The following is a 9,726-nucleotide window of genomic DNA, read 5'->3' as shown; positions in this document are numbered from 1 at the left end:
AAAATCGGAAACTACATGAAGATTGCTAAAAACCAAATATCTCGAAAAATTCTGTGAGTGAATTGCATAATATCTGTCCCATTTCGACCAGAATATTACGAATCGACGTTTGCGATTTAACGGATAGTGGTTGGCATAAGGTAACGGAATCGTTTGGTATTCCAACGACGCTCTGGTCAACTTAAATGCTCTTGATTGCATCGATTGTAGCGTGAAAATGGCATCATCGAACCCGATAGGTCGTATCGTGTACATACCATGTCACTTTGATTCCGAAATTGACCGCGGAATTGTTTCCTTCGTAACTATGCATAACTCTTAACGCGCGGAGCAATATATATATATAACTATGTAAAACACAATAAACAAAAGTATAATATAAAATATTCAGAATATAGTACTCGTTATAATGTTCAGTGAGCGAAATCTTTAATTAAACTGTAATTAAACTTGATGTCTTTAATTATATCAAAAATATAAATATGCATAAACATTCGTAGCTCATAATAGAATTAGCTTCAATTAACACAATTAAAAATATACCGAGATTTTGGTTTCTTTGATACACTTCCCAGTTTTACTTCGTTTCAATTAACTCCTATGTTTTTAGTTTCTCTTTTGTACACGCGGCCTCTATGAAACACAACAAGGCGTCTTTTCATAGTGTTAGAGAAAAATGGCATAATACTATTATCGAGACATTTTAACTTCGATAATAACATAGGTTTCAATTATTGCACGCATCAGGATTGCTTTAATTCCTCTTCAATAATTTCCAACAGATAGGCTACGTACAAACTACTGTCGCGTCGAGTGCGATAAAACCACAGCCGTCATACCGAAAGTTATGGATTTGAACCAGCGGCGAAGTTCTACTAACTCGACATCGTGTAAATTAATCGCGGGAAACTTCGAGCGGCTGCACTGAAAAGTTACCATACAGAATTTAAAATAAATGTTGATTCATTTTTCCCTCGTTCCTTGTTAGCTTCCTTTATTCTTTTTTTTTTCTTTTTTTTTTCGTTACTAGAGTACATACACTACCATTCACAAGTATCTGGACGCTTTTGGTTAACTAGAATTTTACAGAAATGTACGCAATAATAAATTAAAAATCGGAAACAGCACTGACTATGTTTCTTGTAGAATCAATAAATAATTATACATTTAAATGATCTCTTTAGATCCTCGATCCTTAACGTTTCATACAATTATACTTCCTCAAACATTTATTTCTATTGGGAAAACTTCAAACCTTTCATTTCATGGGCGTATAGTATAATGAAGTGTAAACGAGATATCGATAATTAGAAATTTTTCAAATATTTAAAAAATTTAAACGGAGGGGAAAATTAAGCTTGGATATACCCAGTTTGCTCTTGAATTTAGTTTATATTGCAAATTGGAAAATCTGAAGATACGTAATTACAAAATAGTAGCAGATATGCAATTAATAATTCCATTAATCATTATATATAATTATTAATAATTTATATTAATTATTCCATATTGGTTTCTAAATGTCAATGTAATTGTATCGTAATATTCTATTATACGCAGTTATGGCAATTATAAAGAATAAAAAGCTTGCAGGTTCATTTAAATAACTCTTTGATTAAAATACATTTTATATCTATATACTAGTCTATATACTTAGTCTATATACCTAGTCTATATACTTATAAAGTCTATATACTTTAGAACTGCTGAGCACATAAAATAAAGTATCAAATGTTTTCTTTTTTTATAAACACTGAAACACGTTCAGATATCTCATAATGTTAGTGGTATTTAGTATATTCGATTATTAGAAGCTTTCTTTGAGATAGACACGAAATCCATTAAGATTTTGCGTCGACGGGTCTTATTCCTCTTCCCTCGGGACATTCATCGACCAATGTATTTTCCTTTCATGCTGTATTTTCCTTTTGCGTTGGCACGGAGACCAGACTGTACCGTGTATACCTTTATAGCAATTTCAACGAAACGCCAAACCCGCTTAGGGTATCCCTATTTGCTTCCTACTTAACCAAACCAGACAGGATGGCATAACGATTGGTAAATAAGCGGCAAATCTGGACAACCCACTATCGTTTCGTAGCTGAAGCATGTGGGTTATGAAGATGACAGTGATTGCGGGGCGCCCATTTTATTCGTTTGGATGGAACAGGGTCAATCATAACTTGGTGACAGAAGGAAGGGTGGTAAAATTTCGGATAACCTGAAGAAGATGCTGTTCCAAAAATACCACAAAATTATCTCTCTCTCTCTACCTCTCCCTTTCTGTTTGCTTGTTTAGTAGAGACGATATAATTGGAAAAGAAAATGAATGGAACACAAAAAAGGAAAAATAGATAGCAAACAGGAAATGACGAAACACGAATCTGTGAACATACGTATCACTGTCAATTGATCTAGTTAATCCGACGACAAAAACATCAACGTTTTAAACCGAGATAAAAAGGATAAAATAAATATCTATCAAACGAGTTGAATATATAAAAACCACGAAGCTTCTGTTTATATTTCGTTTGGAATTGAACGGTTGAAAGTTGAATTTAAATACACTGAAATTTATCAGGACTTTAACGAAACGATTGTGAACACGATACAAAGGACAAATCGCAAGTATCAGTGAGGAAAAGGAACCATCGAGCAAATCGAGAATTAATAGGATTAATTGTTACAACGGCGAGTCAATATCTCTGCTTACCTCGAAGCTTGTTGAACGAAGATCTTCTCCTTTCAATGGATCCTGTTCCTGGCTCTATAATTTTATTAAAAGTCCGTCTTTTTATCGTAATCGATCAAACGGACCTCCAGTAGCAGCTGTATACCGACAGGATCCATTTCTGCGTGGTAGATGATTCGACACTTGCAGAATTATATTCACGCTGTAAAATTGATCGACACTCCCGATAGACCGAAATTACATTGGTATATGCGGCGAAATTTTTACAGTAATTTAGAAGCGAAGCATATTAGAGTAATTCGTCGATTAATCGCGAGCAAAGGCTACGAAATTTCCAACGAAAGCATAAATTAACCAAATATATAAATTAACGCAATTTCCTATCTTACCATCGATCCACAATACGAGCCGTGTACGAACGAATTGCGATCGCAACCAACGAAACTCGAAGATTAAGAGATTAGCGGAATTTTATCTTTTCGTGTTACTCGTTTCGACGTGGCAGACTTGAAATCCTCGTTACATATTAATGAATCGTTCACGAACGTCCAAAGATCGCGACCAACGAAATTCTAAAACTAAAAAATTAGCGAAGTTTTATGTTTTTGGCACATTTGCCAATTATTTCTACGCGAGAAACTAAAAACCTTCGTCACATGTTAACGAATCTACGAACGTTTCGCGACTAACGAAACTCAGAGCCGGAATTTTGTTTCCTTCCTTCGTTTTGTCGTCGTCGTCGTTCGGTCGTCAATCGTTTTGACAGGAGAAACTTGAAATCCTTGCCACGTGTTATTGAATCTACAAACGTTTTACCATCCACAACTATCGAAACTCAAATATCAAAAAATTTGCGTATTTCTTTTTTCTACGTGCAGTACGATTAGCAATTATTTCAGCACAAAATGCTTGAAATCTTCGTCACGCGTTCGTACACAATTCACGGTATAACAGTGTACAACTGGCGATCGTAACTATCGAATCTTGCAGACTGAAGAATTAGCGTGCTTTTCTTTCTTCTGAACACGGTTACCAATCGTTTCGTGAAATTCTACAACTGTATGCGTCACGGTTCGATGTGTATCTGTTGGTTGTTGTCACTTACCATAGGAATTCTAATTGAATTCCAAGTGGATTCGCAAACGCAACAAGAAACGCGGCGCTGCGTAGTCGTAATCTGGTCGATTCTAGAAATTCCTGGCGTGGCTAATCCGCCGGAGTGACCATCGGTGACGATGCTGAAAGAAAAATACGGTGGAGGATGCAAAATAAATAACGCCTCTGTTTGGCTACTGTTGCGTCGTATTGATTTAATCCAGATCGACCAAATGCAACAGATGCATTCCTACTGGAAATCATTGCCACTTATGAACGCGAGCTCTCTTCAGCGATTCCAAATTGGCGCGGAATATTTATCCTCGCGCGGTTTATGTGTACTCCTAATTCATTATATCATTTACACGAATGTTGCATCCATGATAATGTAATTAAACCGATTGTATAATTAGATGTTTCAGTTATGATTTATCCACAATTCAACGTGACTGTCTATCGTGAATTTCTAATTAACTCCGATTAAATTACATCATTCAGTATACAAGGAAATTCATCGTACGGAATCTGCTTACCGAATTTGTTGATTTGACAAAAATACAATTGGAATATTGGTTGGTTGATTGTAGTATATGGTACAAAAAGGTTGAACAGAGAAATAGATTAACGTGAACATTCTTCCTAGATCGAATAGGTGTGTTTTTGATTACGATTTGAAAAAAAAACGGGTGGTTCGAGGAGGCGCGCCCTTCAGTCAATGTCAGGCGTCGAAAGAGGAGAAAGAGTAGACAAAACGATGCATCGTGTTTTGCGACTGCGTCGAGGGAGCGTGGATCCTCAGCGAATCCCAGTTCCGCTTCAGTTTACGGCGCGCTGTCGATTTCGACGAATTGATATCTCGGAGTGAATCCATCGGTGGATTTTCTCCTTGTAACAATAAATGATTACGACCTACTCTAAACACCCTATTTGAAAAAGTTACCTGTAGTAATAATTACCTGTAATAATAATAAAAAGTATTAGACGTACGATAGCAATCACGATAATAGATAGAAACGTTAGAAAAGTAATACGTAGATTAACAAGCTTTGACATTTCATATTTCATGTTTCGGCTAAGTGATTTCCTACTAATCTCCACCATTTTATCACAGTGGTAAATAAAGAAACAAATTTGAATTTTTTCATGGAAATCTGAATTTCTTTACGGCCGGCTGATTTTCATTTTAATTTCTTATATTCTGGTTCCATAGATTCTTGTTTGAATGCCAAAGAAGAGTATCTCGTCGACTTGAAGGTCTAAGGAACGTGAAACGACGAAGCACCGGGTTGCGACAACGTAACGAGTGAACTTGCCAGAACTGAACGCGTGTGAAACGCGGCGAATTTAAGCGGAGCTGATCTACGAAGGCCAAAGTCCTACAGTGATGGAAAGAGGAAGGCAGAGTAAAAGGTATTATTTACGAAATCTCTGACGAATCGAGTTACCGATAAACAGGACACATCGAGTTAGGTCCGTTCGACTTTATTTTACAAGATGACCAAACACGAAAGCGTTCGTAAAATTCTAATATCATTAGAAATAATTGCAAGCACATTTGCAGCTTACAGAGGAGTTACTTTAATAATTTTTAACGGAAAATCGGTCCGAAATAAAAACTACGAGATAATTCTCGACGATAGATTTTTAGATAGACTTTTAGATTTGACGATAATTAATATATAGAATAAAAAGTAGTGCGGAATATTGAAAATAATTTGATAATCGAAGGATACAAAAGGATCTGACAATTAAATATTTCGTTTATGACGAATCATCGAACTTGTGAAAAATTTAAAGATACAAAAATGCAGACAAATATTGAAAAATATGTGATGTAACCAAAGTAGAGTATTCTTTCCAATATTTATGATAATTTTGAGATTAAGATGATTTATGGTGTTCTGAAGATGAAACAAATCTCCGTTTACATTTAATTGTTGTATACGTATCTTTAAGAAATATGTGTTTGTGGATCAACTTGACCGAGAAATCTGCCAATTATGAGTTCACAAGAAGTGTGATTTTTCATGAACCATACGAAAAAGATTTTGTCGTGCGGGGTAAAAAAATAGAGCGCAACATATATGTACGCAAATACGTGCAGCAGAAGAAGTGGCGAATAATTGATAGGCAAACATTTTTTGCTCGGCCAGAGTGTTCTAACACGCGAATATATAGCCAGACTTGCAAGTGGTTTTCTAATTTTAAACATTAATGCCTTGGGTCCGACAATGTGTGATCACGATGCTGTTAACGTCGTTTTAAATTAACAACGTGCATCCATTTTCACGAGTAATTCGTATTGAATTATCGTCGAACCACTGTCTTTTCTTTGCATCGCGCTTTCGAGACAATATTCTTCTGTAAATTATCCATTAACGAGTTTCCTCAATATAGTATGTGTGTTGCACGAAACATGTTAAAACTTGATTAACCCTATATCAAAAGAAAGACTGGCGATTATATTGGGAAAATTTGACAGAAATCTGAAAATGTTTACGAGCAAGGGATTACGAGCTTCATAAAAGGCACCGACGTATTTGAACAGTCGTTCTTCGTTATATTAGACATCATCCTTTGTTTCTTCAAACAGAAAATTCATATGCATGAAACTACCCCTCAAAACGATTGCGAGTAGATTTCATACTCATTTAAAATTTTGCAAATATTACAGTCTCATTACAATGCTAATAAAGTTTCGAAATGTTTTATACGACACACGTACAAGTGGTTTGATAATTCTCCGAACACTTTCATGAACCATCGTATTTTACCCGATACTACGTATAGTGTGCAAAGAAATACAGCGAATAATATTGCAATGTACGCGAATAATTTGATAGAAATTATATTCTGACTAGGTCCGATATTTCATGGCATTTAAAATACGGTCGAAAAAATTCGTGTAAATGTGGACCGTCGAGTTGATGGTCATATAAATTGTATTTCACGAATTGTAGTTCGTGCACGAAGAGCGAAATTAAACTCAGCTGCTTATACGTGACAAAATTAATACGGATGGAAGGGAATTTTGATTAAAACTAAGGAAAAAAATTCGACTGGAATAAGCTCGAATAAAGCCTTTGATTTATCAACCTATGATCATCGAAGCGAAGAAGCGTTTGCAACAAAAATGGAAAAACGAATATGTATAGAGAAACTAGCGCATGTATGGAAAGTAGAGCGAGGGAAGAAGTTTCTAGTTATTTTGTTCGATAAGAGTTTCGGCGAATCGGCGTGGCTTGCCGCTTGCGGCAAATTTCCAGTTTATTAGATGAACATGCAGAAATCTGCATGATAAGAAAACTCTGTTAATTTTAATTCGCCTGGCGTAAGAAAACTACGGGAATAAAAAAACATTTTCTACTTCTTCGCAACTAATTTTTCAATTTATCTGAATCGGCAGCCACTCGCTTATTTATGAAAGGAATAATTCCATAACGCGAATTTTATTCACTTTGAATGCAGATTGACAAACATTCCACTAATTGTTCTAAAATTAAATTCGTAACAAAGTTCTCTATTTATATTTAAGTTTATCGAGAGAGCTAGTTGTTCCATCTAAAGAACTGTGTTAATATTAAATACCAAAGTGGTTTCCAGAGGTAGGAGAAAATCAAAGGTAAAGGGAAATCAAGCAGGAAGATTGTATCAAGAAGTAATGTATTCCGTGACCGTCAGTTAAGCGTACAGTGGTTGCTTCTCGTGTCAACTAAGTTTGACATAGTACCTCAAGTTTCTTGGAAATGGTGTTGCTAACACTTACCGTTTCTCATTTGCATCAAACTAGGTAAAGGTGGGCCTTGGTAAACTGCTGAATAAATTTATTTTAGATTAGCAAAATAAAAAGTGGCGAGTCGTTACTGTCTCTCTCTTTCTCTCTCTCTCTCTCTCTCTCCCTCTTTTATTTTGAGTTTAGAAATGTTTAATAAATACTTACAGTCGATGGATTTGTTTGCTTTGAATCTCTTACGTAGATTGCCAAAAGAACAGTTAAATTTGATTGGAAACTAATAATACCACATCAAACACGACTATTTATTCACATGGCACACGTCATACTAATTATTCGAGAAATTCTATTATAATAATTGTCTCCTCTAAATTGTTTTTTACGATGTTACTTGAACAACGTGCACGTGTTACTTCGACAATCTGGACTTTTACGACATTTCCAAATTTTTCAATGCCAGTTGTGGTTAACAGCTGGACGTTTTATTGCTAAGATTTTCCGCTGAGATTGCGTCGTGCAAGGTCCTTTAATACGCACAAGAAATACGAAAAGCGGCAGTAAATCGAGACTCACGGGAATCCATAAAAAGGATTCACAGAAACCTTACGACACCCTTGACGTTTCCAAATTTCGTAAGTTTACCGCGATCTTCGCGATTAAAAACGTATGTAGCTCCTTCTATTTATTGTACGAAGGGTAAGCTTGCTTCTCCTTTCTGTGTAGAAGAAACTGGAAAAAAAGAGAGTATCAGTCCCTCTTTGGACTTTGTCCCTTTAAATAAGATGCAAATAAACCCGAAATAAATTATTCCAGAGCTCTCTTATACAGTTGGATCTTATTACTAAAATTTTGTAAGTCACGCGAGACACAAATTGTTGCTGTTAAATTCTCATGACGAATAGTAAAGAGCTTGTTAAGAAAAAAAAAGGGCGGAGCCTCTTGTAGCTCTGCAATATTTAATACTGTTCTTTTGTGTATCTTTAACAAATGTACGTGATTTATCCAGAATTTTAAAATGATTGGTAAATACTTTCTTACTATTCCTGGTATTCGGCTTCGAGCTGTTCGTTGGACGTTGAGTGAAATCACTCGAAGTCACGAAAGTCACTCGATTATCGAGTACCCTCAGCATCTAGCGAAAAGAGTAGAACGGTGAATACGCTATAGACCTTGTCAAATAAACAGGGGCTTACGAAAGTATTGTATCTGAATACGTCTCATAAAAAAAATTTTATAAACATGTTGCGTGTATTATAAATTATTTTATCTGTTAAATTGCACATTTTCCTTAGCAGATTTAATTTTATAAAGTTACATACCGCTTGTCTCGCACCATTTTAATTTTCTTACCCTTATATCCACGTTCCAAATGATTATTCGATGCAGAGATAAACCTAGCGTCACGATTAATTAAAAGAATCATATTAAATCCATTCAGCCATTGTATCATGTCCATATTATCATAATCATCGTACTATATTTCTACTATATTTTTGTGATATCTGTTGAAATATTATCTTCCACTTTATCCTATATATTATCTTCATTTAATATCTACCCAAGTATAAATATACGCTGATTTATTAATATTACAGCAAAGCACGGTTTCCTTGATGACGATCAAATATCAGCACACGTTCCTTGAAACATAATAACTTTATTAAAATCCAGCCAAGCGACTTCATCTTTTTGGGGAAGTTAGAAAGATTAGATTACTGGATGACGTGTAAAGATAATTTGAAGAAATAGCAATACGGTTGGAATTTCGAAATAGGAAGTAAAGGCCACTTTTTACGTCTTTTTTATCTGGGCCTGTAGTAAAATTTAAACAACACATATTATATCAGTTAGACTAGACTACGGATTTTTATATAAATTCATATTTTCGAGAATGCAATTAAGAGAGAAGAACCTCGGTAGAAAATTGTTTTACCTAACAAGTATTAGAGAAATCATAGTACTTTGAATATTTTAACTATTTTTTATATTATTATATATATAACGTTCAATAATTGGATAGTTCCGGGATCGATTCTGAAGTCTGAAAATCGAGTTTTTTTTTTTATTATGAAATAATTAAAAATACAAAAATAAACAACAATTAATATGCGTCTATAACAATAAATAACGATAATTATCAACACGGGAAATAACAAGTCTTTGGTAGAATGTTTACCTGAAAATCGAGAATCGATTTTCAACGTCC

The 9,726-nt window shown here is 34.9% G+C and overlaps 2 long non-coding RNA genes across 3 annotated transcripts; both read right to left on the bottom strand.

Moving 5' to 3' along the window:
• Positions 1-1,372: 1,372 nt before the first annotated feature.
• LOC125387116 lies at positions 1,373-4,656 on the bottom strand. The gene is made up of 2 exons (XR_007227672.1): positions 3,798-4,656; positions 1,373-2,894 (listed from the first exon to the last, which is right to left on the bottom strand). It is a non-coding gene; the product is annotated as an uncharacterized LOC125387116 (long non-coding RNA).
• Positions 4,657-7,433: 2,777 nt separating this feature from the next.
• On the bottom strand, positions 7,434-9,554 carry LOC125387115. Of its 2 annotated transcripts, XR_007227671.1 has the most exons (3): positions 8,871-9,038; positions 8,559-8,652; positions 7,434-8,249 (listed from the first exon to the last, which is right to left on the bottom strand). It is a non-coding gene; the product is annotated as an uncharacterized LOC125387115 (long non-coding RNA). The 2 variants fall into 2 exon arrangements; XR_007227670.1 differs by having other exon boundaries at positions 8,559-9,554.
• Positions 9,555-9,726: the final 172 nt, after the last annotated feature.

The sequence above is a fragment of the Bombus terrestris genome, unplaced genomic scaffold (assembly GCF_910591885.1).
Source record: "Bombus terrestris unplaced genomic scaffold, iyBomTerr1.2, whole genome shotgun sequence".
NCBI lineage: Eukaryota > Metazoa > Arthropoda > Insecta > Hymenoptera > Apidae > Bombus > Bombus terrestris.
This window is presented reverse-complemented; position numbering and strand designations above follow the sequence as displayed.